Below are 25,894 nucleotides of genomic sequence, written 5' to 3' on the forward strand. Positions count from 1 at the left end.
CATGCCTCTTGGCACAAACTCTCCGGGCTTCTCTGTTGTGAACACAGGATGCCGAAGTGAGCAAGGTATAATCAGAGGTTGCTGTAAATACATCAATGCAAAATGTTGATGGAGCAAGTCTCTGGCATCGGCGAGGAATCCGACACTGGAGAGAGAAAGGAGCCAGTGATATGCAGGTACAGACTTTTACAGAATAGTCAGCCACGGAGGAGGTAGCCAGTAAAAGGGGCCTTTGTGAAAAGAAAGCTGGAAACTCTACGAGAGGGAAATGACTGTTTTCCAGGGGAGAATGTCCTATGCTTGTAATACAATGATGTCACTGTAGTACTGAGTGAAAGGTAAATAGTGCCAAAAGTAAATCTTTCAGATCACAAGGGCTAAATTAAACTGATTGCTACAAGTTCAGCCAGGATATAAAACCATAAAATGATACAATTTGTGCAGAACTTCCCTGTTTGAAGGAGTACTTCATGAACATAAACTTCATTAGGAAATTAATTTTTTCTTCTATATTATTGCTGGCTTCAAATAGAAACCTGTAAATGTCAAGTGGATTTTGTGCGATGATATACTTAGCCAACTGGCACAATAATAAATCAGAACTCCAAAATTAAAATGTATTTTTTGCATATTAAACAGAAAGTTTGATCAGAATTTCTACTAATATGTTGACTGATCTTAATTTATCAATTAGCCTCAATTCCTTCAAGAGATGGGTTCAGACAGCAACTTCAGGATAATTTCCTTCAAACCATCTTCTGCTTTCGTACAACCCTTACTACACATGGTGGTGCATGTGCAGCCCTTTTACAGCCTCACCTACCATTTCTCCCAGTGGTTCCATATGCCACATCCTCCCCTTTTAGCCAGCTTCAAGAGTTAAGCTGCAAGTCTGGGTCATGTATATTGATTTCCAACATCAGATTGTAGCTCAATCAGTGAAAGGAAGATTTGAGGAATGAGAACTGAGGATAGATTCAGAGTTGAACTCAATTTGATTGAAGAGGGACCTCGTGAAAACTATCAATGGTGTGGATGAATTCAAGCCCTTTGACTTGGAATGGGAGTTTTTCATATACAGGCGGCATGGTTGCTGGTTTCTGATTTGTGTGTCTACCTTATCTCGAGAAACTGTAGTCTTACTCTGGAAGTTACTTCAAATTAGTTTATTAACATTATCAATAAGATTGGTTACAGAGTAGATATGTTTCTCATGAGTATAGACATCCTCTATCCCGGGTGTACAGCAAATGACTGCTGATGTCACTGTTAGATCATGGTCTACATTATCTTAGCTATTCTATTAACCAATTTCACTACAGAGAACAAAGGACAACAGAACTGATTCAAAACTGAAGAGCATTAGGTGAAACTGAAGATCATAGTTCATCCATAATATATGGAAATATAGAAAGTGCAAGATAATTATCTGAGAATGATGTAGTAGATTATAATGCTGAAGTACTGAACTATGTGCTGAAATACACGACATGGCATGACAACTACTGTGTGGCTATGTCGCAAGGAGCATTGTTATCAAGGCATCAGTTTAGAGTTGTATAGTGGATAAATGGGGATGAAGCAACAAGTTCCGCTCAATTACATTTTGGAATCAGAGAGCATAAATCAAGAGCCTTTGCTTAAAAAATGATTGAGGTGGAGCCTATGACTATGTAGATATGGGAGTGTGTGGGGCTGGGGTGTTTGGGGCAGAGGTTGGGCATAAATTTCTGCTTTAGCCATTTTGGGAAATTGTGCAGAAATTGTGCTTGACGTTGTGCTAGTGAGGTTGGACTTCAAGATTTCTGCTAAAAATCATTCGCACAATCACAAACATAAAACCTTCCATAAATCAACGCAACTGGTTAGCGCAGCGGAGCATAATTGTTCCTTTATATTTTGCATTTAAAAATATTCATTGATGCATTTGAGAGTGGTAACCTGCTGTCGTTTTATTAGTGCAGCTGAAAATGGGTTTATCAGAAAAAAATAAGCATTTTAAATCAGAGTGTCTAGTCCTCCTCCGGTGAGTAACCTGATTATAAATCACCAAAAATGACTTTTTTAAAAAACTATAGTGCACCATTCACTAGTTTCACTGATGTACACGAGTCAGTTTCTTAGCAAATTGTGCTGATGCATAAAAAAGTGCAAACTTAATGGGCAGGATTTTCCCATCGGCGAGTGGGGAGGTGGGGCCCGACGTGTAAAATGACGCGTGATGACGGCGGGGGGATCTCTCGACATCACCGCACCCCATTTAAATTTTCAGGTAGGCCCACCCCTCCTTAAATGGAGTGCCCGCCGACCTGTCAATGGCCAATTGAGGACATTGACAGAGTCAATTAAGTAATTAAAGGACCTGCTCGTCCAACCTTAAGGTTGGCGGGCAGGCCAGGAGCCCCGGCGCGAACTAGAAAAAGCATGAAACCTCATCCATGGGCAGGATGAGGTTTCATGTAGCTTTTAAAAAATTTTACTGAAGTTTTTGTGAAAATTATGGACATGTCCCAACTCATGTGACATTGTCACATGAGGGAAAATGTTGGGTAGGAAAAGGCTCTTAAGTGGCCACTTAAGGGCTTTAACTGGGGCAAAGGCGGGGGCTTCCCATCTGAGGCCTTGCCCGCCCCACCCTAAAACCGCTCCAAGGTTGGGTTGGAATTCCCGAAGGAATCCTGTTTGTGCAATTTCATGCTCCCCCCACCCCACTGCCTCAGAACCTGCCTGGGAGAGCTGCGGGGGGTGGGGTGTAGTGTCAAATTCTGGCCATAGACTTCCAACAGACATCTTATAAAGTGCTGCACAACTGACTTGTGAGCAAAGTTAGAGTTTGTGATGTAATTTGGACAGCAGCACTACGGAAGTGAAGTTGGTTGAGTGAGAGGAAGCAATGGTGAACAGTTGCTTTTCAGACTGGAGGAAGGTTTATAGTGGAGTTCCCCAGGGGTCGGTGTTAGGCCACCTGTTCTCCCTGATAGATATTAATGACACAGACCTTGGTGTAAAAGGCACCATTTCAAAATTCGAGGTGATGCAAGACTTGGAAGTATTATTGTGAACTGTGAGGAGGATAGTGTAGGACTTCAAAAGGACATAGGTTGGTGGAATAGGTGAACAACAGGCAGATGTAATTTAATGCAAAGAAGTGTGAAGTGATTCATTTTGGTAGGAAGAATGCAGAGAAACGACATAAAATAAAGGATAAAATTCTAAAGGGGGTGCAGGAGCAGAGGGACTTGGGTGTATTTCTATGCACAAATTATTGAAGGTGGTAGGGCAGGTTGAGAGAGTGGTTAATAAAGTGTACAGCATCCTAGCGGCATAGAGTACAAAAACAAGGAAATTATGTTAAACATGTACAAAACATTAGTTCGGCCTCAACTTGAGTATTGCGTCCAGTTCTGGGTGCCACACTTTAGAAAAGATGTGAAGACATTAGAGAGGGTGCAGAGGAGATTGACAAGAACATTTTCAGGGTTGAGGGATTTCAGTTACGTGGATGGACTGGAGAAGTTGGGACTGTTTTCCTAGGAGAAGAGAAGGTTGAGAGAAGATTTAGTAGAGGTGTTAAAAATCATGAAGGGTCTGGACTGAGCAGTTAGGGAGAAATTGTTGCCATTGAAGGAAGAATCAGAAAGCACAGATTTAAGGAAATTGGGGGAAAAAAGCATTGGCAACATGAGGTAAAACTTTTTCGTGCAGCGAGTGGTTAGGATCTGGAATGCACTGCCTGAGAGTAAAGTGGAGGAAGGTTCAATCGAGACAGTCGAGAGCCAACCTGATCATTATCTGAAAAGGAAAAATGTGCAGGGCTATGGGGAAAAGCTGGGGGAAAAGGTGAATTGCTCCTGCAGAGGACTGGCACAGACACAATGGGCTGAATAGCCTCTTCCTGCGCTGTAACCATTCTTTGATTCAATTATTCTAACTTTGAAGTGTGTTACAAACCTTTGCAAATTTGACAGATTAATGTCCTGAAACTATCTGGCTACCATGAACTCCTTGATCAGTCAAAAAAAATTAAAACTAACTGAAAGCAAATTAAATTCAAGTTCAAAAGAATTAAATTAATTTAAAAATCACTCACACGACTTCAAAGATTAAGGAAATAAGAGATACAGATGACGATAATAATTAGATTTTCCCTGCAATGCTGCCTCAAGTCAAAGTAAAAGTACGTTCTGAGTTTGCTTTGGGAAGCAAACTCCACAGTAGAAGGTGAAGGTTTTCAAAATATTTAAGGACCAGCAGAATATTTTGTTCCTGAAGTTGAAGTTTTACTCAGTTTTAGACTGGCGTACCTCAACAAAAAGCTGTAGACATTGTGATCAGTGCTTCTACACCGGCCATTTAATTAGATTCTTTGCTATTCTTGAGTTTAGATGTTCCATACACCGATATTCTGGCCGGAATTTTGCCATAACTGCTGAAGTCCCACCGCCAGAGCTAAAAGCAGGAAGTGACCCAGCTTCGCCTGGCCAGTTGAATGGCCGCTGTTGAGGTTGCTGTACCCTATTAAGGGTGGTGGACCACCTCCAAAAGCTGCTGACCCAATCAGGGCCAGCCATGCCACTGCTAGCAACGGTTAGTGTTGGGCGTACAGATCTGAGGAGAGGGTGACTCGACAGCCAAAGCGCCCTCAAAGCGATGTAAATGGTTTTGGGGGAATGTTGGGGCCAGGTAGGCCCCACTGGTTGTGGCTGGTGGGCACGTTCATGATGCACAGGTGAGGACAGCCATTGCCACCAGGGGGTCCTTCCATGGGCCACGGTGTGCCCAAAATAGAGACCCCCCCCCCACCCCCCCCCGGCCCCACCACCGAAACCTGCTAGGAGGCCACCAGGTTTCACTCGATGGTGCCCCCACACAGCGGCGGGCCCCCCTCCCACAGTGGCAGCAAAATTCCCACGGAGACGGGAAGTGTCCTTGGCCACTTCCGTGACTCAGTTGGGCCCCAGGTGGGCTCACTGACCAGCTAACTTTCCTGCCGCTGGCAAAATGGCATAAGCGGGAAGTTGTCGGGCCCACCCCAATCCCTTACGTGTCACTTTGCCATCGCCAGTGGCCTGGGGAGAGTCCGGCCTCTGGTTTTTGATCTGCATATATGAACAACTGCTTTCAAAACGTAACGATGCAATCCGCCAAATGCATCTCACCTCTCTCGGAATATTTCCCCTATGTGAACGCTGGCAAAAAGGGCATTACTGGTTCTTTTGCCTCTTCCCTTTTCAGGCGGTCAGAACACAGGCTCCGACGATCTCCTTAATTCTCTCTTCTCTCCGGAATTATTTCAACAAAATCCCAGTGATGTAAGAAAGGAAACATTTTCCCACCGCATTTTCTTCCGCTTGCTAATTTTTCTCTTTAGTCATGGCCTCTATTCTCTGCTTGCACAGAACAATAGGCTTCCCCACGTGTTTCAGCTTCTCACCTCAAAACATTTCTAAAGAATGTTTCATCTGTTTGTTTAATATCTTGCTGGCGTGTGGTTTTGGATGTTCTTCACCAATATTATACGACTAGACTGAGGCTAGTCTTGGCTTTTAAAGTTTATACTTTCCCCCTAGAGAAGATACCACCAGCAGTTGACTTGGCTTCTTCCACCCAATAGTTAACAAAGCCAACATGTCCAAACTAGATTTCAGGACAGGCAGCAACTATTCTTTATATAACATCTTTAAAAATGGATTTTTCTTTATTCTATCATGGGACATGGGCGTTGCTGGCAAGGCCAGCATTTGTTGCCCATCCCTAATAGCCCTTGAACTGAATGGCTTGCTAGGCCATTTCAGAGGGCAGTTAAGAGTCAACCACATTGCTGTGGGCCTGGAGTCACATGTAGGCCAGACCGGATAAGAATGGCAGATTTCCTTCCCTAAATTCTAAATTCTAAATTCCCTAAGTTCTAAATTGGGGGAAGGCCGATTTTAATAAGATCAGATATGATTTGGCCAGAGTGGACTGGGAGCAGCTACTTTTAGGGAAATCTGCATCAGAGCAATGGGACTCATTCAGGAAGGAAATAGGGAGAGTACAGGGCCAACATATTTCAGTAAAGACAAAGGGTGGGACCAACAAATCCAGGGAACCCTGGAAATCGAGGGATATACAGGATTGGATAAAGAGAAAAGGGGGGGCTTATGGCAGATAACGAGGGCTCAAAACAGCGGAAGCCCAAGAGGAGTATAGAATGTGTAGGGGGGGAACTTAAAAAGGAAATTAGGAGAGCAAAAAGGGGACATGAAAAAACATTGGCAGGTAAAATAAAGGAAAACCCAAAGTTATTTTACAAGTACATTAAGGGCAACATTTTCCCCCCCCCCGTTGGGGGTGAAGTGGGGGAGCGGGCAGGCGGGTTCCCAATTGGCGCCCCAGGTTGGGGGCGCGCTGCCATTTTATGTGAGTGGGCCAATTAAGGCCCACCCAGCGTGAAGTCCACCAGGAAGCGTTATGCGCTCCCTGTGCATGTCTGACCAATTTAATTGAATTTTTTGAAGAGGTGACAAGGTGTATAGATGAGGGCAATGCAATTGACGTAGTCTACTTGGACTTCAGCAAGGCTTTTGATAAGGTCCCACATGGGAAACTGATAACGAAGGTAAGAGCCCATGGGATCCAAGGCAATTTGGCAAATTGGATCCAGAATTGGCTGAGTGGCGGGAAGCAGAGGGTGATGGTCGAGGGGTGTTTTTGTGACTGGATGCCTGTGTCCTGTGGGGTTCCACAGGGATTGGTGTTGGGTCCCTTGCTGTTTGTGATATATATAAACAATTTAGAGTTGAATGGAGAAGGGCTGATCAGTAAGTTCGTGGATGACACGAAAATTGGTGGGATGGTAAATAGTGAGGAGGATAGCCTTAGATTACAGGAGGATATAGACGGACTGGTCAGATGGGCTGATCAGATGGCAAATGGAATTTAATCCAGATAAGTGTGAGATGATGCACTTGGGCAGGACAAACAAGGTACGGGAATACACGATGAATGGTAGGGCCCTGGGAAGTACCAAGGATCAGAGGGCCCTTGGTGTGCATGTCCACTGGTCCCTTTAGCTAGTGGGACATGTCAATGAGGGTGTTAAGGAGGCATATGGGATACTTGCCTTTATTAGTTGAGGCATAGAGTATAAGAGCAGGGCAGTTATACTGGAACGGTATAAAAGTGGTTAGGCCACAGCTCGAGTATTACATGCAGTGCTGGAATCCGCATTATAGGAAGGATGTGATTGCATCAGAGAGAATGCAGAGGAGATTTACCAGGATGTTGCCTGGGCTGGAGAGTTTTAGTTATGAGGAGAGATTGGATAGACTGGGGTTATTTTCCCTGGAGCAGAGGAGATTGAGGGGGACATGATTGAGGTGTATAAAATTATGAGGGGCATAGATAGGGTTGACAGGAAGGAACTTTTCCCCTTGGTGGAGGGATCAATAACCAGGGGGCATAGATTTCATATGAGGGGCAGGAGATTTAGAGGGGATGTGAGGAAGAATTTTTTCACCCAGAGGGTGGTGGGAATCTGGAACTCACTGCCTGAAAGGGTGGTAGAGGCAGAAACCCTCATAACATTTAAGAAGTATTTGGATGTGCACTTGCAATGCCATGGCACACAAGGCTATGGGCCTAGTGCTGGAAAATGGGATTAGAATAGTTAGGTACTTGTTTGACTGGCGCAGACTCAATAGGCCAAAGGGCCTTTTTCTGTGTTGTAGACCTCTATGCTTCTATGGCTCTAAAGGGAATTAGTAAACAAATGGGTTTTTACAACAATCTACGATAATTTCATGGTCATCATGGGCAGGATTTTATGTGACCCACCAGGCATCTCTTTGGCTGGAGAGCACATAAAACCGGGTGGGTTCCCAGCTCACCACCTTCCCTCCGCACCTCAAGCTCACCCCCATAAAACAGTAGACAGGTGGGCACCGAAATTGGCAGCCCACCATGTTTAACAAAATAATTAAGGGCCAATTGAACTTGTTAATAATCTCAATTGATGCATATAACATGCTACCCATGCCACAACATGGTTGACATGGAAAGGTGGGTGGGAGTGAGCAGGCCATTTATAAAAAAAAATTTTTAAAGGCGGGAAGGAAGGGTGGGTACTACCTTCAAGGGATGCCTTTGCACATCGGGGCATTACTCAATGATAATACCCTCCCCTTCCTACCCACCTGCTCTCCAAAACCCACCACCACTCCCCCCCGCACCATCGCCACCCCGTCCCCCAACCAAGCTGGCCAAACCCTCCCGGCCAATACCCCGGAATTACCTCACTCTGGTATCCATTGGGCCTTCATCTTGGGACTATTTGCAGCCCCAGCAGCACCCACTGCTGAACACTTTATGCTGCCGGGACTGCTGGAATTGCTGGCCAACTAATTGGCTGGCAGCTCCCGAGGGTGGGACTTCCAACCAAGTGAGGAGCGGGAGTCTCACTGTCAGCCAACTTATCCTGCCCCCAGTGCAATATGGCTACATGGTGAGCTTGCACACAGTGGGTTGGCTTCAGCCGACTTTTCTTCCGGAAGGGGGTGATGGGGGGTGGGTGGGGGAGGGGGAGGGGGTGCGAGTTGTCCGCGCCCACCCCCTCCCTTACCTATAAAATGAAGCCCTATTACTGAAACTAGCTTCCAATTCTAGATTTATTAATTGAATTTAAATTCCACCAGCTGCCGTGGTGGGATTTGAACCCATGTCCCCAGAGCGTTAGCCTGGGTCTCTGGCTTAACTAGTCCAATGACATCACCATGATGCTACCATCTGCCCCATCTCAATGAAATCGATGTCTTAAAAACCCTCCATCAGGGGATATATTAAAAGTGATGGGTAGCATTATAGTCGGGGAGTTAGAAGGAGAGGTGTCCGAAACTTCATTCAATAAGATTGGTTTTAAATGTATAAAGGTGTGCAGGGATACAAGGACAGTGTTACAGAGAGGAAGGCTGAGCTGGTTGAAGACCTTGCCACAAGTGATGGAACGAAAAAAACCAAGATGCTCAGAAGATGAGCATCGGCAAACTGACGAGTGTGGATGGGGATGTAAAACTGGAGGAACCTGCAGGGTGCAGTGAGGCAGGGGTTAATCTGAAGATAGAGACTAGGGTTTTACATTCAAGACATTAAGGGCAGAGAGCCAATGTGGCTGCTGATGTCAAGGAAATGGCCCTTATTGCAGGGCAGGACATACCAACTGCATTCCCGATGAATTGGTGTTTATGGAGGGTGGATGACACAAAGTAAGGAGGGCATCAGAGAAAGAGAGTCTACTGGTGACAAAACTCAGAAATGAGGAGTTTGTCAACAAGGGACCTGTGTTATTAGCTAATTAACCGCTCTGCACTAAACTTGATTTCTCACAATCCCGTCACTCAAATTTTTCATTTCAAGTTTTGATGTTTTGAAGTTCCTACTGGTCAAACAGTAAATGTTTGGAATGGAAATAGTGTTGCATATTTTATATATCTCAGAATTATGGAGAGGTGACACTAGTGTCTAAGTGTGCAACAGGTTTATTTCCAAGAGTTTTAAAATATCTCTGCAATCACAAAATGTCGGCACTCATGATTACAGCTCAGCTTCTAGTAGCTTCTGTGGTGTCTGTTTACTTTGCTCTGTGTCCATCCACACGCAGGCTTAACCAATGTAAGACAGTGAGCGTAGATCAGTTACCAGACTCATGATCAAACACAGCACAACTGAACACTTCAAATAAAAGCAGCAACTTGTATTTATATTGGACCTTTAACATAAAGGGAATCCCAAGGCACCCATCACAGTTTTCAGGTTTTATGTTTCTTGGATTTAGCAACACTGGCCATTCCTGTAAGCAAGCCTCATCTCCTCTTGTCACCTATAATCCAAATTTTCTACCTGTATACCGGTTAGTGAAATATGACATGTGCCACCATGTGAATGCCCCTCAGTTTATGGAAGACAGACTGAAAAAAAGGAAATATTTGCATTTATAACTCCATTCACAACTTCAGGATGGCCCACAGTATCACAGTATCATTACAGTGCAGAAGGAGGCATCTGGCCCATCGAGTCTGCACTGGCTCTCTGAGAGAGCATTCCACCTAATCCCGCTTCCCTACCTTATCCCCGTAACCTTGTACGTTCTCTCTTTTCGGGTAGCAATCCAATTTTGAATACCTCGATCGAACCTGCCTCCACCACCCACTCAGGAAGGTCGTTCCAGACTCCAACCACCCTCTGGGTGAAAAGTTTTTTCCTCATATCACTTTTACTCCTTTTGCCAATTATTTTGAATCTGTGCCCTCTAGTTCATGATGTTCTCTTGAGTGGGAACAGTTTCTTACTATTTACCCTGTCCAGACCCCTCGGGATCTTGAATACCTCTATCAAGTCTCCTTTCAGCCTTCTTTTCTCCAAGGGAAACAGTCTCAACCTCTCCAATCTAACCTCATAGCTATAATTCTTCACCCCGGGAATCATTCTTGTAAATTTCCTCTGTACTCTCTCCAATGCCTTCACATCCTTCCTCAGGTATGGCACCCAGAACTGGGTGCACTACTGCAGATGAGGCCTAACTAGTGTCTTATATAAGTTCAACATGGCCTCCTTGCTCTGGTACTCAATGTCCCTATTAATAAAGCCTAAGATACTATATGCTTTATTAACTGCTCTCAACATTCCCTGCCATCTTCAATGACCTATGTATGTATACACTGAGGTCCCTCTGTTTCTGCACCTCCTTTAGAGGTTCTCCCTTAATTTTATATTGTTTCACCATAGTTTTCCTGTCAAAATGAATCACCTCACACTTCTCTGCATTGAACCTCATCTGCCACTTGTCTGTCCAATCCACCAACATGTCTATGTCCTTTTGAAGTTCAAGTCTATCCCCATCATAGTTGACAATATTTCCGATCTTCGTATCACCTGCAAATTTTGAAATCATCCCCTGCACACCACAGTCTAGGTCATTAATATATATCAGGAAGAGCAAGGGTCCCAACATTGACCCCTGGGGAACTCCACTACAAACCATCCTCCAATCTAAAACACAATAATTTATCACTACTCTCTGTTTCCTCTCATTCAGCTAATTTCTTATCCAAGTGCCTACTTTCCCTCTTATTCCGTGACCTAGAGTTTTACTCACAAGTCTGTTATGTAGCACTGTATCAAATGCCTTTTGAAAATCCATATACACATCAACAGCATCGCCTTTTTCAACCTTCTCTGTTACCTCCTCAAAAAACTCCAGCAAGTTAGTTAAACATGATTTTCCCTTAATGAATCCATGCTGGCTTTCCATAATTATCCTGCACTTGTCTAAGAGACTATTAATTTTATCCCGTACTATAATTTCCAGACCCAAAGCACTTTCTGGCCAATTATGTGCTATTGAAGTATGATAACTGTTGTAATTTAGGAAGCAAGGCAGCCAATTCATGCACAGCAAGCTCCCACAAGCTGTACTCTGATACTGGCCAGATAATCTGCTTTTGTGATGTTGATTGAAAAATAAATATTGGCCAGGTGGTAACTCCCTTGACCTCCTTCAAAATAGCATCATGGGATCACATACGTCTACTTCAGAGAGCAGGTGAGGCCTCGGTTTAATGTCTCAGCCAAGAGCAAATGCCTCCAACAGTGCAACACTCCCTCAGTCCCACACTATAGTGCCAGTCTTGGATTTCTTTGCTCAGGGTCTGGATTTTATTCTCTCCGCTCAGCAGGTGTGAAGGTGGGGGCAGCATGTAAAACCCGGTGAACTCCATGCCCATCACCTACCCGCTTCCGCAATTATACATGTGGTGGAGGGGTTATCAGGCGGCTGACCCACCCTTAGTCCATTTGGGGCCTTCAAATGGCCACCTAAGGGCCACTTCCCACTGCTGTGGGTATTTTACCCACGGCTGGGTTAGGCCCACACTATGAGTGAAGCCTGGCCGTTCTCCAAGGTCATCTCTCTCTGTTTACCCTCTCGCCCTGGCCTGCCAATCCCAGTCCCCACCACCCCCCTCAGCTCCTACGCTGGGGCCTGCCAGCCTCGCCCCAGTGATAAACCTTCCTTATCTGGCATCTGGCTCCCTCGATGCCCAGGCCAGGACTTTGGAGGTGAGAATTTGGGAGTGGGGACAAATACCCAGACTTTTTAGCCAGGGTTGGCGGGGAGCCCTGTTAAATCCAGCCCCCGGTATCTGAAATGGGACTTGAACTTACAATGTTCTAATTTGAATGCTACCAACTGAGTCCCAAAAGCACTTTATCAAGACACGCTACAGCTTTGGACCATTAGCTATTTTATTTACATAAAATACATGAATAGTATATGGTTTACATGATGGGAACAATCAACTTCCTTATGTGCCTGTTTAAACCAAACACTGTGAACAATAGTAAAGCATAACCCATTGTCTTCTTAAGCATGTGTTCAATTTCTCCAGCAAAACTAGTTCAGACTATTCAAACACAAACAGCTCGTTGTCTGTGAAAGTGAGTATAAAGAGGGTCACACACAGAGGGAGTGAGAAAGAGGGAAAGAGAGACAGAGACAAAAGAGAGAGAGAGAGAGGCACGCACACACACACAGATCAACACACTCTATGAATTATTCTTCCTTGTCAATAAAATTAGGGATCAGATCACTAAACTGTCGATCACATACCTTTTCGTAAATGTTTATCATTTAGAGTGTGAATAGTCGCCTCCCCAGCACCTGGTTTTGGCTAAGCCTCTTTACTGTCTGAATAAAATGGAACGATACCTGAAACTTCAGCTTTTGCAGGGAATAAACTTCTCACAAAAGCCAAAATGTTGGCAATTGTACACAATGATCCTCCTTCTGAATAGGTATTTAACACTTGCAATTGCTATTGTCGAGGCTAATCCCAGGCTGCTGATTCTGTTGAAAAAAATGCTGAATCCAGAATTACAAAAATATTACAAGTTTAGATAATCCAGGCAAAATCCAATTTTGCTGCAGTGTTGCACGGATTGAGCACGTGATGCTTAAGCTCAAGGTCATTCATATGGCATTTGAATTTCTCTCTTATAGTATGCTTAAATTTACCCAACTGCTTGAGTAAACAGACATTTTAATTTTGTCCTAATACAATCCCCAACCTATGGTTGTATAATAGCCCCACCAGACCTGGCCAGAATGGAGATGGTTAGGTAATTTCCCCGTCAATCACGCCTGGAGACCTCACTTGTCTATGTGGCTGCCATTGATTTTAAACACCTCATTTATCTAAAACTACACTCCACTCACTGCATTTTACTAGAGGAATTATTTTGGTTTCATTAGGGTTACGTTGCTGCCGCGTTGGTTGTGAGTCCCGTTAGCTGCAGTTCACAAAGACTTACTTTTGAAAGGCTCCCTAGGCTGTTTGCTGTGGTCCATTGTTCAAACAAACTCTGTTGTAAACTACACCGTTGCTCGAGCCTCCCTGCCTTGCCTCTAATTCATTGGCTGACCCCAGAGCCCTAAACACAACATCTAGGGGCAAATTCTCACTGCAGTACCGAGGAAATGCTTTTGGATGAGACTGTACACCAAGGCCTTATCTGGTCTCTGAGGTAGAAGATCCCATGGCACTATTTTGAAGGAGAGCAAAGGAATTCTTTCTGGTGCCCTGGCCAGTATTTATTCCTCAATCAACATCACAAACAAATTAATTAACCATCCATTATTAATTGAATTGCCTTTTAGGATCTTCCTGTGCAAATTGTTTGATGTATTTATTACATTTACAACATTCTAAAGGTTTCTTATCAGCTGTAAAGTGGTTTAGGGTGCCCTTTATGTAGTATAAAGGTATCTGGCATGGCAAGGGTTAATGCGGATCTGGGAAACAGTACTGCCACAGTATGTTGTAAAAAGACATTTGACCTGACACTAGAGTCAGTGGTGGACTGGACAGAGACCTGTGTAGAAGCAAGCATGGAGCTCGCTCATAGCTTGGGCTATGCCCTGTATATATGTACATAGTCATGTGTTATCAATAAACACTTAACGTTCAACCAGACAAGACTCAGAACTTCTTCGTGAGACCTACTGAACATACAACATACAACACTGAAGTCATGAAAGATGATGTATAAATGTTAATTCTTCTTTGACTGAAATGGAAATAAAAATCAAAAGGAAGTAAGGAAGTAAAATAGGATGTTGATTCGCTATAACTAATTTGTTGAAAAGAGAGACATGTTGCCAAAACTTTACGACTTGCACTCATCAGGACAAATGCAAAAATGCCAAATTTCCAATGTCCCTTTGGTTGTTTGTAATAGGCAGAGTTATCTATTGTAACTCTGTTACTCAACCAGAGTTGTAACTGTACTCAACCAGCCTGCACTTGCAAAACCCAAAACAAAACATCTGCTGTTAGAGATGATTAGGCAGAACTTGCTGAACAATCCTGAATGCACTAACAGCTCCAGCTACATTGAAAACAAATTTAAAATAATCAGTCATCCTCATAACATGGCTCATATACACCTGCTAAAAGCGACATATATTTATACACAGGGACCTGTTCTCTGTAAACAAAGGAATAGTTGAAGCTTAGCACCTTTTTTGAATTATCTGAGAACTTGGGGACCCCCAAGTTTCCAGTTGCTTTCTCTATGGCAATGCCTCAACAAATCAGAGTCAACTTGCCAACCAATCAGCACCTTTTCTCCTATAGTATAAATTGTTGTGATGGTTTGAAATTTTGCATTCTTGCATTTGTCCTGATGAGTGCAAAATGAAAAGCTTCAGCAATATGTCTCTCTTTTCAGCTATGTTCATAATTAATCTTACAGTATCACACAAAATCGAAATCTACCCCTTTCCTTGTTTGAAAACAGTGCAAAAATAGTCCATTCCATCCATGTACTGCCAAAATCCAGGTAGGAGTCCCCTTCTCAAAATTCATAAGCATTTTATTTCTCCAAAATAGAAAATAATAGTCCATGACATCTGTTCCATCTTTTTCTTGATGGTATTATTCTGCCACTCACACATCAGCGCAGCCTTCGGAAATATTGTCTGAGTTTCTGCACATACAGACATTGCAAAACTGCACTGTTTTGCTAGTGGAAAGACGGGAGAGATTAAGTTAGGTTTGGCAGTGAAAGTGGCGCTAAATCAAGTATGATGAACAAATAAAAAATATTGGCACTATCAGAGGAAATGCATCTTATTACCATGTCAATACACAGAGGAGAGAATGTTCCCCTAGTCCGGAAATGTAATGTCTATATTTATTAATACTTCTGATACATTCCATTCCTCAACTGAACTCCACTGTGACAGCAAAGGCAGGGAAATACTGTGTTTAATGAAAAAATAGGAAAATGTCTTTTTCTTGTCCATAATTAGCAATATCATATCCACAAAATTCAAAGCTGTGCATTTCTGTGATTCCAGTGATTGCAGCCCCTTGACAGTTCAATGGCTGGGTCATGGTTTTTATATGTGTGCGAATGGGACAAGAGCCCCTGAACACACATATACAACAGTGGAAACAAGATGAAGCAGGTAGGTGAATTGTCTTGCATGCCAGGCTCATAGCAGTCAGATCTCATAGTCTCACAGCCTCAAATACATTCAATTCGTCAATGGAAACATCCCGGACACAAAGAAAATTTAAGAACGTCTTTGAGCCTGAGTTTGTTAAAATCTGTCCGACCTGTTGCACTGGATCTTCTACGTCAACTCTGAATACGAATGGAAAGAGTGAAGAGATTCATCGAAAAGTAAACATTGTGGGCTGGATTTTTGTGGAGTCAAGGAGTCTCCGCGGAACTTTAAACATGGTGGCCAGAACCTGATTGCAGGATTCCTGACCCCATTCCCGGGGTTTCCGATTTTTAACAGGGCTTATTAAGGGTGCAAGCTGGTTTGGGTCGTGAGCCCGCATCTGGCACTCGCAACCTGGTTGGCTCCTTTGTGGGGAAAATCATGTCCTAGTCCTTCGTAATTTTCATGGAGGCATTGGGCCAGCTTTAATTTCAGAGTCATGGTTCACAGCACCTCAGTATTGTCGTGAGCCATAGTCTGCATGAGAAAACCTTTTGAAACGTAAGTTCAAAAGTCCTCCTCATGCCCCGCCCCCTCCATGCCAAGGTATGTCTCCGGCCCACTACCTATGACCACTCATGCTCCCTATGCCAAGGTATGCTGCCCCAACCACTCCCTGTGGGCCCTCATGCCCCATGCCAAGTTATGCCTCCAACCCCCCATGGCTCCTCATGCCCAAAGCCAAGGTATACCCTGCACTTACCGACTATGGCCCCTCATGCCCCCCATGACAAGCTCTGGCATTTCCATGCCCATTCATCTACTATACACTGTATGGAAACAATTAACCCTATAGTGACAATAGGATGTGAAAAGCTTTAAAAAACTGTCATTCATTAATACCTTTCCACTTTCTTAAAAAAGATCTCCTTTTCACTACAGGCCAATATAAGTGTTAATCATCCAGACCCTGCAAGCACTAGAAACCTCTTTGCCTTTTGTAAACATTGTGCAATTGACAGCATAGATCAGAGAGCTGGAGCTGTCAATCAAGCAATGGTTTCCCTGCGGCTCAGGCATTTCAGTACTGTCTGGGCTCACACCCAGGAATGCATAATAAGGCTTTGCTGAGAGCCCAGAAATGGAGGGCATGAGTGGTCATAGGAAGTGGGTGGAGGACATGAGGTAGCACGAATAGGGTATGGGGAGTATGTGGTGGGTGAGCAGTGTGAGGGGCGAGGGCTGGAGGGCCGTTCTTTTTTATTTCATTTGGGACAAAGTCCCACAGCTCTAAGGCAGGGCCTTTTAAACAGCCTGCTTCAGCACCCGGCAGCCTCTGTGACTACCTCCAAACTTTTTCCCAGGGCAGCTTGACCGGCTGCAGCCCACACCTGCCTCCCCTCCATCCCCCGAATAGAAACCCCGTCTTTTTCAGGCACGTTTTCCCGAAGCAGGGAGGCCGAGCTGAAAATTTTCCTGACTCCCACTTCCTGCTACGAGGGTGAAAATCCAGCCCGATGTTAATAAGTGGACAATGCTTGAAATGGACCTGCAACACCAAGTCAACAGGCGAGGATGTGTTTGACATGGTGGCTCCTCACATTGGCCTGGTGGAGCATAATCAATTTTCCCCTTGGTGCATTTAAGAGGGAATGAATTCTTCTGTGAGAATGTGACTGCACCATGATCTGTTGAGGGCCATGTCTTCCCAGGTGACAGAATAGATATTGCAAAATTTTAAGGTGGCTGTTGGTGTGTTTTTATAGAGCTTCATCTGCTCACCTCTATTACAATACCTGAATGGCTCTCAGAACTTTACAATCAAGCGTGTGAACGACTTGTCCAGACCAACGTGACTGGATCTTTTTAATCATGGCCTCAATTCCAGTTAAATTCCAATATCTGAGGACACCAGAGTTAGGCATCCACTCCTGCCAGTTGATGCCAGTAATATGTTGCAGACGGCACAAGCGGAAATGGTTAAGTTATTTGATGTGATGGTGGTACCAGATCCATGCCTTCAATCCATATAGTAGGATGGTGAGGACAACAGTTTGGTAGATAGCAACTTTGGTTGGCAGACACACCGTTGGTTCCTGCCAGGCTTTGTCAAAGGTGGAGCAGACCCTGCCAACTGGTGAGTGATGCCATTGATTTTGGTGTTCTGTGAAAGAATGTTACTTAGGTGACAGAATTTATCTGTAGCTGGTATTTTAATGACTGTAGCTACAGTGGGTATGATTGGATGACCAGGTTTGGACTAGATAATGCCTTCCATCTTTTTTTAACTTAATTGTAAGACCAAAATGGTGTGCCCTTTGAGCAAATCAGCTGATGAAGGTTAAATGTGCCACCATTGACTACAATTGGTGGCACCTCTATCATTTGAGCAATTGTAGCCAAATAACATTCAAAAATCTGCAAAGTATCTAAACTTTGACAAGAGTCTTGTATATTGCATCACAATTCACAGCATTATATGCCTTTGTCTTGCATACATTTTATTCTTTCATGGGATGTGGGCATCACTGGCAAGGCCAGCATTTGTTGCCCATTCCTTATTGCCTTTAAACTGAGTGGTTCAACCCTGAGGGCAGTTAAGAGTTAACCACATTAACTGTGGGTCTAGAGTCACATCTAGGCCCACAGTAGGGTTTTTACAACAATCACAGGTATTTTCAATTCCAGGTTTTATTAATCAAATTTAAATTCCACCAATTGCCATGGTGGGATTTGAACCTGAATCCCCAGAGCATTGGTCTGGATTTCTGGATTATTAGTCTAGTGACATTACCACTACACCACCATCTCCCCACAAGCTCCCTGATTTAGGATTAGTTAGAAAGTACATTTCAGAAAACAGGTCATTTGGTCCAAACAGCCCATTGTTATGCTCCAAACAAACCTCCTCTAAGCCCAATTTCATCTCATCCTATCAGCATAACCATCAATTCCTTTCTTCTTCGTGTTTTATCTAGCTTCCCTTAAATACATCTATTCTATTCAACTACTCCTTGGGGTAGCAAGTTCCACATTTGAACCTCTCTGGATAAAGAGGTTTCTCCTGAATTTCCTATTGGATCTCTTAGTAACTTATCTTTATGGCCCTCAGTTTTGGTCTCTCCCACAGCGGAAACATTTTCTCCAAGTCAATCCCATTAAACCCTTTCATACCTTAAAGACTTTGGCCAGAATTTTACATTCAGCGTGTGGGCATGCGCCTGACACACCTGAGCGTAATATGACGCGTGATGACGTTGGGTGTGCGTCCTGATGTCATCGTGAACTCGCGCGACATTTCGATCGGCGCGCGCGCGCTGGAGTCGGCTGCGCGCCCACCGATAATAGAAAGGCCTATTAAGGCCAATAACAAGGTAATTAAGTTGAATTTAACGCAGCTCGTCCAAACTAATGGTTGGCAGGCAGGTGAAAAGGCCAAGCGGCCTTTACACTTTTTAGGAAACCTCATCCACAAGCGGATGAGGTTTCCTAAAGCTTATATAAATTAAATAAAAACTTTCTTTTGCCATTAAAAACATGTCTCATCTCATGTGACACAGTCACATGAGGGGATATGCTTCATTAAATTTTAATGTCGTTATTAACTTTTTTAAAGAGCGCTTCAATCTCCCTGAGGCAGCTCCGTGCCTCAGGGAGATTGAAGCCCTCTTTCTCGCGCATGCACGAACTGAGCGCTAGGCCTGGCTCTCCCTCCTTCCCCTGCCTGCACAGGCGCTGCTGCTCACAATCTACGCAGGGCAAGCCTTAATTGGCCTGCCCGTGTGAAATCGCAGTGCGGAGCCAATCGCGGGTGGAGGTCGGCTTCCCAACCGCCTCCGCCCGCTCCCACTGAGCCTCCCTGAAGACTGAAAAATCCTGGCTTTTGTTAAGATCCCTCTCAACCTTCTTATTTCTGTGGAGAAGAGCCCCAGTCTGTTCAATATGTCCTGATAGGTATATCTTCTGAGTTTTGGCATCATCCTTGTAAATCTTGTCTGTACGCTCTCTAGTGTCTTCAAATTCATTTTATCATAGAGAGACCAGAAACTGTGCATAGTATTCCAAGTTTCAAGGTTCTATGCAATTATGATGTTACATCTCTGCTTTTCAATTCTATCCCTCTAGAAATGTGTTCCAATGACACTTATGCATTTTTTTGACCTTATGAACTTGCTTTACTCATAATGATTTGTGTATCTGTACCATAAGATCTCTTTGCTCCTCCATCCCATTTAGACTCTATTCCCCAAGGAGTATGTACCAAATGCACCACCTCAAACTTGTCCATATTGAAATTAATTTGCCATTTATATGCCTGTTTTACAAGTTCATTAATGTCTTGTATTTTCTTACAGTCCGCTGTGTGGTTAACTACATCCCCAAGTTCATATCATCCACAAATTTTGAAGTCATACTTCTGATTCCAGGGCCCAGATCGTTTATGTAAATGGTGAACAGCAGCTGGCCCCAGCGCCAATCCTTGTGGAACACTCCTTCTCAATCACTACTTTTAACCCCTGTTTTCTGGTATGGTTTCCTGGTCAAAAAAATAGCAGGCAGGGGTTCTGGTGCTCTTGCCCACAGCTTTCCTGGATTTGGAAGCTGAGAAGATCACAACAGATGTGCCACGACAGGACTGAAATCTGCACTAGCGTTGGGAGAATCTTTTCCATTGTTCACTGGGCAGAGCACTGATGCAGATGAGAATTTTGCTTGCGACTGGTGAAGCCAAACTCCGTGAAAACCATCAAAGTGTGAAAGTTCAACTTTTCACTTGCAGAGATCCACTGTGTAGGCTCCTATGAAATCTTGCAGCACTGTTCTGAGTTCCCAGCTTTTACTGTCGAAGGTTGGAGTTCTTAACTTGTGGCCCCTGTGCTTGTAGATGTCAGCAGGGAAACTATTCAAACAGCAAAATAAAAGCAAAATATTGTGGATCGTGGAACTTGGAACTAAAAACAGAAAGTGCTGGAAAAGCTCAGCAGGTCTGGCAGTATCTCTGGAGAGAGAAACAGAGTTAACGTTTCAAGTCCAATCTGATTCTTCTTTGGTACTATTCAAACAGACCAGATGCCAGCAATTAAAGCAGCAAACTCAAACTAAGCTTTAACCTATGAAGGATAAATGGTGGAAAATGAAGCTCGAGTTACTACAATCAGGCACTGACCAAAAGGACATGAAGCGCTTCTATGTCAAGCTAAAAGATGCACGGACTGAAAATACAAAGTTGCTAATTAACCAAGTGTAGTGTTTAATTGTTCTGTGTTTCATTATGTGAATCTGGTAACTGATTGATGCTCACTGTGTTTGATTGATTAAGCCTGGGTGCTGACTCAGAGCAAAGTAAACAGACACCACGGAAGCTACTAGAAGCTGAGCTGGGAGGATGGTGCAGGCACATTAAAGCATTGTATAAAAACTCTGTAAATATAGTTCCTGCACTTAGAAACTAGTGTCATCTCTGCATTGCTCTGAGGGAATTCAATTATATAAAATGTACAACATCGAGCAGAAATCATGTTACTCTGGGCCAACATTTCATCCAATTCCTCACCAGTCCTTCTGCAGTGTCTGACGATGTGCTAAATGAAGTATCGCAACTATGCATGAGCTTGCCATCCTCCCTCCCCAGCAATGGCTGAATTCCAAATTATGTTCTATCAAATGTCAGGTGGAAAAGCAAGTGGATTTGGATAGTTCAATTTCATTAGTGGGTTGTAGATTACTGATGAAAAAGAGGCCATATCCCATTTTTCATTAAAGAAAGAAATGAAACCTCCAAAAAGCTTTGAAAAAGAAAAGATTGCTCAAATGCACTGGATTTGCTCCTTTCAATGGACTAATCTCAATTTACATTTACTGGAACTGCCCTCCACTTAGTTAAAACTGCCGAGAAGTGGGTAACCAAGCTTCAAGTTGAAAATTCGGTGACATTTCTCCCTTACTGATCTTCCCCAAAGCAACTTCAGACCATGAAACAAATCTAGCTTTATGGTTTGATAATGATCATCCTTGTTAAATTTAATTACAACCTGAAACTATGCTCTTATAAACCTCACACACGGAACGTTGCAAGATATCTGTGTCTCAGCTGAAGTACTTGCCGGCAAAGCACTTCAAAAGGTCATTAACAGTTAAAAGAGACAGCTAAAATAAATATGATACTGCAACATACGGCTGGCACTATAGCATTACAATTTTTTGTACTGAGATATCAGGTTGTAGATCAACAATACTCTCACCTGTTAATCAACACTAATTGTACAAAACATTTCTCAGATCTCATGGAGACATTGGGCAGAATCTTATTCCACTTTAAAAATAGTCACTAACTGGGACCATTTCCAGGTCCCAACTGCACACTTGCTGGTGGTGTGTCCGCTGGTGCAATCTGATGGGAGGCAGCCTCCTAACTGGTCATCCAATTAAGGTCCGCAGGTAGGTTTTTCAGAGGGCAAGTAGCCTTGGTAGGGCAACTGGCAGAGGTGGGTGCTGCCACTATAAGGAGGGTGATGGTGAGGGTGCCTCCATCTTGAGATGTCTTCTGGAGACATTCACATTTTTACAAATAAACTCTGGCCACATCTGCCAGGCCAGCACGTTAGAGGGAGAACGCCTCCATAGGAATGGTCTGCAGCCACAGCACTGTGGCTCACTGGCCCCTGTGACTGCGGTGGGGTGGTGGGATGGGGGTGAGAAGAGGTGAGAGGGGAGGGATGGAGTGCCTAACACTCATGTACATAGCTAGGCTGATGTCCCAGCAAACAGAGGCAGGCCTTCTATCCTGCCTCCTTTGGCATCTGCCCACCTCCGTTCCCCCCTCGGACTTCCGGGAGCTGACTCCAGCCCATCCCCACCAGCCTGAAATGAAAATAGCATTGGTGGACATTGCCGGGCAAGAGGTGGGATCCCAAAGTCAGGAAATCTCCTGACTCGTGATTCCTGGCTCAAAATGGAAAATCAGGCCCATAGTGAGGATTATGTGAAGGTGTTGGCATAGTGCTATTGTCACTGGACTAGTAATCCAGAGACCCAGGGTAATGCTCTGGGGAACCCAGTTCGAATCCCACCACGGCAGGTGGTGAAATTTGAATTCTGGACTTTAAAAACAAACAAATGATAACCATGAAGCCATTATCAAGTGTTGTAAAAACTCATCTGGTTCACTAATGCCCTTTAGGGAAGGAAATCTGCTGTCCTTACCTGGTCTGGCCTACACATGTGACTCCAGACCCACAGCAATGTGGTTGGCTCTTAAATGCCCTCTGAAATGGTCTAGCTACCCACTCAGTTCTCAAGGGGAACTAGGGATGGGCATTAAATGCTGGCCTGGCCAGTGATGCCCACATCCCATGAACAAATAAAAAAAAAGATTCCATCACAATATTGACATCAATCTTGTAACTGTTGGAGAAGTTTTGAGGCTTATCGAGGTGTGCCGCTCTTTGAACATTACTGACTCTCTGTCCAGTTTTTGTAGCCATTTTGTTGAAATGGTTGGTTTAGATAAGCTTCCAGTGAATAGTGACACCCAGGATGTTAATGGTGGGCAGTGCTTGACAATGGTGGTGAATCAGAGAGGTTTTCAGAGCCTTTCCTTGCTGTAAATCATTAGCTTGCACTGATGTGGCATGGTGCTACCTGTCATTTGCCCAGATCCTGCTGTGGGCTGGCATAAGTTGCTTCATTATCAGAGGAATCCCTTAACACTACAAACTGCCCCACACCTTATGACAAACAGAAATTCATTGGTGAAGCAACGATGGTTGCATTGAAGTTCCCTGAGGAACACTTACTCCGTTTTCTTGGGACTGTGATGATTGATTGCCAAAAACCATAATGAAGGTGAACTTTTCCTCCACAGACCACTTCTGGTTTCCTTTAAAGCCTAAAAGTATTTGGCCTTTGTTTCAATTGAACAGAAAGCACCTGAACTTTTCCAACAGCAAATAATGCAAAGGAAAGGAATGGGATCACTGTGTTGCTTATGGGGTGCTGAGACCTTCACCCACCCATTGCAAGCTATGACATGGAATCAATAAATCCTTTCCACATTGGAATAAATTCTTCCTTATTTGGCAATGAAGTCTTGATAATAGCTTGGTTAGTAAGTTCTATAAAACGAAGGAGCAGCCAGTTCCCGTTGGCAGCTGGTAATGCTCCCATTTCTGAATGAGAAAGTTGTGAGTTTGGATCTACAGTGCATTGTCAAATGCATTGTCCTTTAGATTAGCTTTCTCCCAAAACTATGTCTTGTGTTCATGGCTGAGAGGCAGTTTCCATTCTGCAGAACAAACATCCAGGAGCCCAAATTGCACCATTGTGCAGCTCGCAATATGCATTAGAGCTTCTGATTTAATAATTAACCTCTGATCAAAATGCCCTAGTCAATGTAGAAAATATGGGATTCTCACCATGTCCTTTGGTCCTGTACAGGAATATATAAAATAACACGGTATCGCACCTATAAATAGGTAAATATATTGGACAAAGCGATGCAGCTTTTAATTTATATATATATTATGTATATAGTATGCTCATCTGCATTGTCAGATTTATTTACAAATTGAATGATGCCATAAGATACTGGAAATAGCACAAAACTCAAAAACAATGGAAGTAGAATTTGTCCACAAGGAATTGATTTCCTCTCTTTTTGGAATGCATAACGTGGATCTTGTCTAGGGTCTGATAAGCAATAGAACGATTACAATTACAGTCTTTCACAGACGCTCATAATGAAAAGTTGTTTGTGGCTGATGTGAATTTCCAGTTCACCCACAGAGTTCAGATTTTTCCGGAACTAATGCTGATTAAGCTGACTGCGACTATATTTCATAATGAAGCCATTTCCTTGAGGTAAACAGATGGGAAGTCAATACGTACAAAGTGAGATGATAATTATTGTGACCTGTTACTTCGCTTGATGGCTCAGCATTTGGAAAACTCTGAATCATCTATGCACTGTCTTGTCAAATCACATATATTTGCATTTTAAATAACCTATTCCAACTGCTAAGAAACTTTGAACTAAACAAGGTTTCCAAACAAAGCTTTTCTTCCAAAAATATACTTTATTCATAAAATTACATTACAAACTTTTTAACACAAAAATTATAAAAAGTCCCATTAAATTTGACTTGTCTCCATATAGTACGTTCCACTAGGTGCCTCTATACAAATGTAATTCTCTTGATATTTTCAATATATATTCCAGATCAGGCATACAACCTGGGGGCAAAACATTTCAAGATGGCAAATTACAAGAAGTGCAATAGAATTCAACATTCCCTATACAATGTGTTCCTCTCTGAGATGCCTCAATGCAATTTCAATACTCTTGTATTCATATTTGGTGTTCGGGCACAGCCCAAGAGGTTCTGCAAATTTTCCAGCTCCTCAGTGTGCTATGGCTGAAAGACCTTAGTCCCCATTGTACCTCTGCGTTGGCTGCCCCAAGCTTTAGTGTGTCCATCAGCACGTAGTCCTGGACCTTGGAATGTGCCAGTCGGCAACACTTGGTCTAGGATAACTCTCTGCACTGGAAGACCAGCAAAATTTTGGCAGGCCTAAGAGCTTCTTCCACCGAGTTGCAATGGAAATTCATTGTAGAACAAACATTTGAAATGTAACAATAGGAGCCCCCAACGATATAGCTGGATAAAACAATTTTAAAATTATATTTACTTAAGAAAAGAAAATGCAGAAATGTTCCTCTTTGTCAAAGAGACCTCAAACTGAGCTCCTGTCTACTTGTTCAGATTAATTTTAAGAGCTACAATGGAAAGGCAGTAAATGTAAATTCTGTGAATGAGATTAACTGTGCTGAAAGGCCTCCCATTATAAACATGCACAATGCCTTAGCATCCTTAACGAGTCTGTGCAATAAAAGCAAAGTGCTTCACTTCGATTTCATCCTAAGGACAACTTCTGTTTCAAACAGTGCTTCTGAACTCCGTAACCTTTTACTTCCTATTGAATAATGAATGTGCAAATCTGAAACATTGAAATCAGAATTAAATTCACATCTGAAATGTCGCCCTACTGTTTGTTTTGGTAAGTTGATCAGTGGCTGGAAGCTGAATATCAGATGCTTTACAGTTAGTCATACTTGCAATTATAGAAACAGGTGCAAGGGAATTATTACAGAGCAATCTGCAGACTCACAGGTTGGGAAGTGCAATAATAAGAACGGTAGCTGTAGGTTTTCAAGCTAATAACTACCTTAAATCTTCTACTCGTGCTGCTGTGTATATTATGTTCCCTTAGGCTTGATTTTCTTTTTGGAAAAATGTGATATGTGTGTAATATTCTACCAGCTTGCTGTGGGGAAAAAAAACCCTTGTTTGGCCTTGTATCATTGTCAGCCATTACAGCAAATAAAATGGAAGAAAATGTAGAAATCTT

General features: G+C 43.3%; 1 long non-coding RNA gene across 1 annotated transcript; it reads left to right on the forward strand.

The window, feature by feature from the left end:
- Positions 1–25,894, forward strand: LOC144693358 (uncharacterized). The gene is made up of 2 exons (XR_013579520.1): positions 1–176; positions 19,843–25,894. It is a non-coding gene; the product is annotated as an uncharacterized LOC144693358 (long non-coding RNA).

The sequence above is a fragment of the Cetorhinus maximus genome, chromosome 18 (assembly GCF_964194155.1).
Source record: "Cetorhinus maximus chromosome 18, sCetMax3.hap1.1, whole genome shotgun sequence".
In the NCBI taxonomy this organism is placed as follows: domain Eukaryota; kingdom Metazoa; phylum Chordata; class Chondrichthyes; order Lamniformes; family Cetorhinidae; genus Cetorhinus; species Cetorhinus maximus.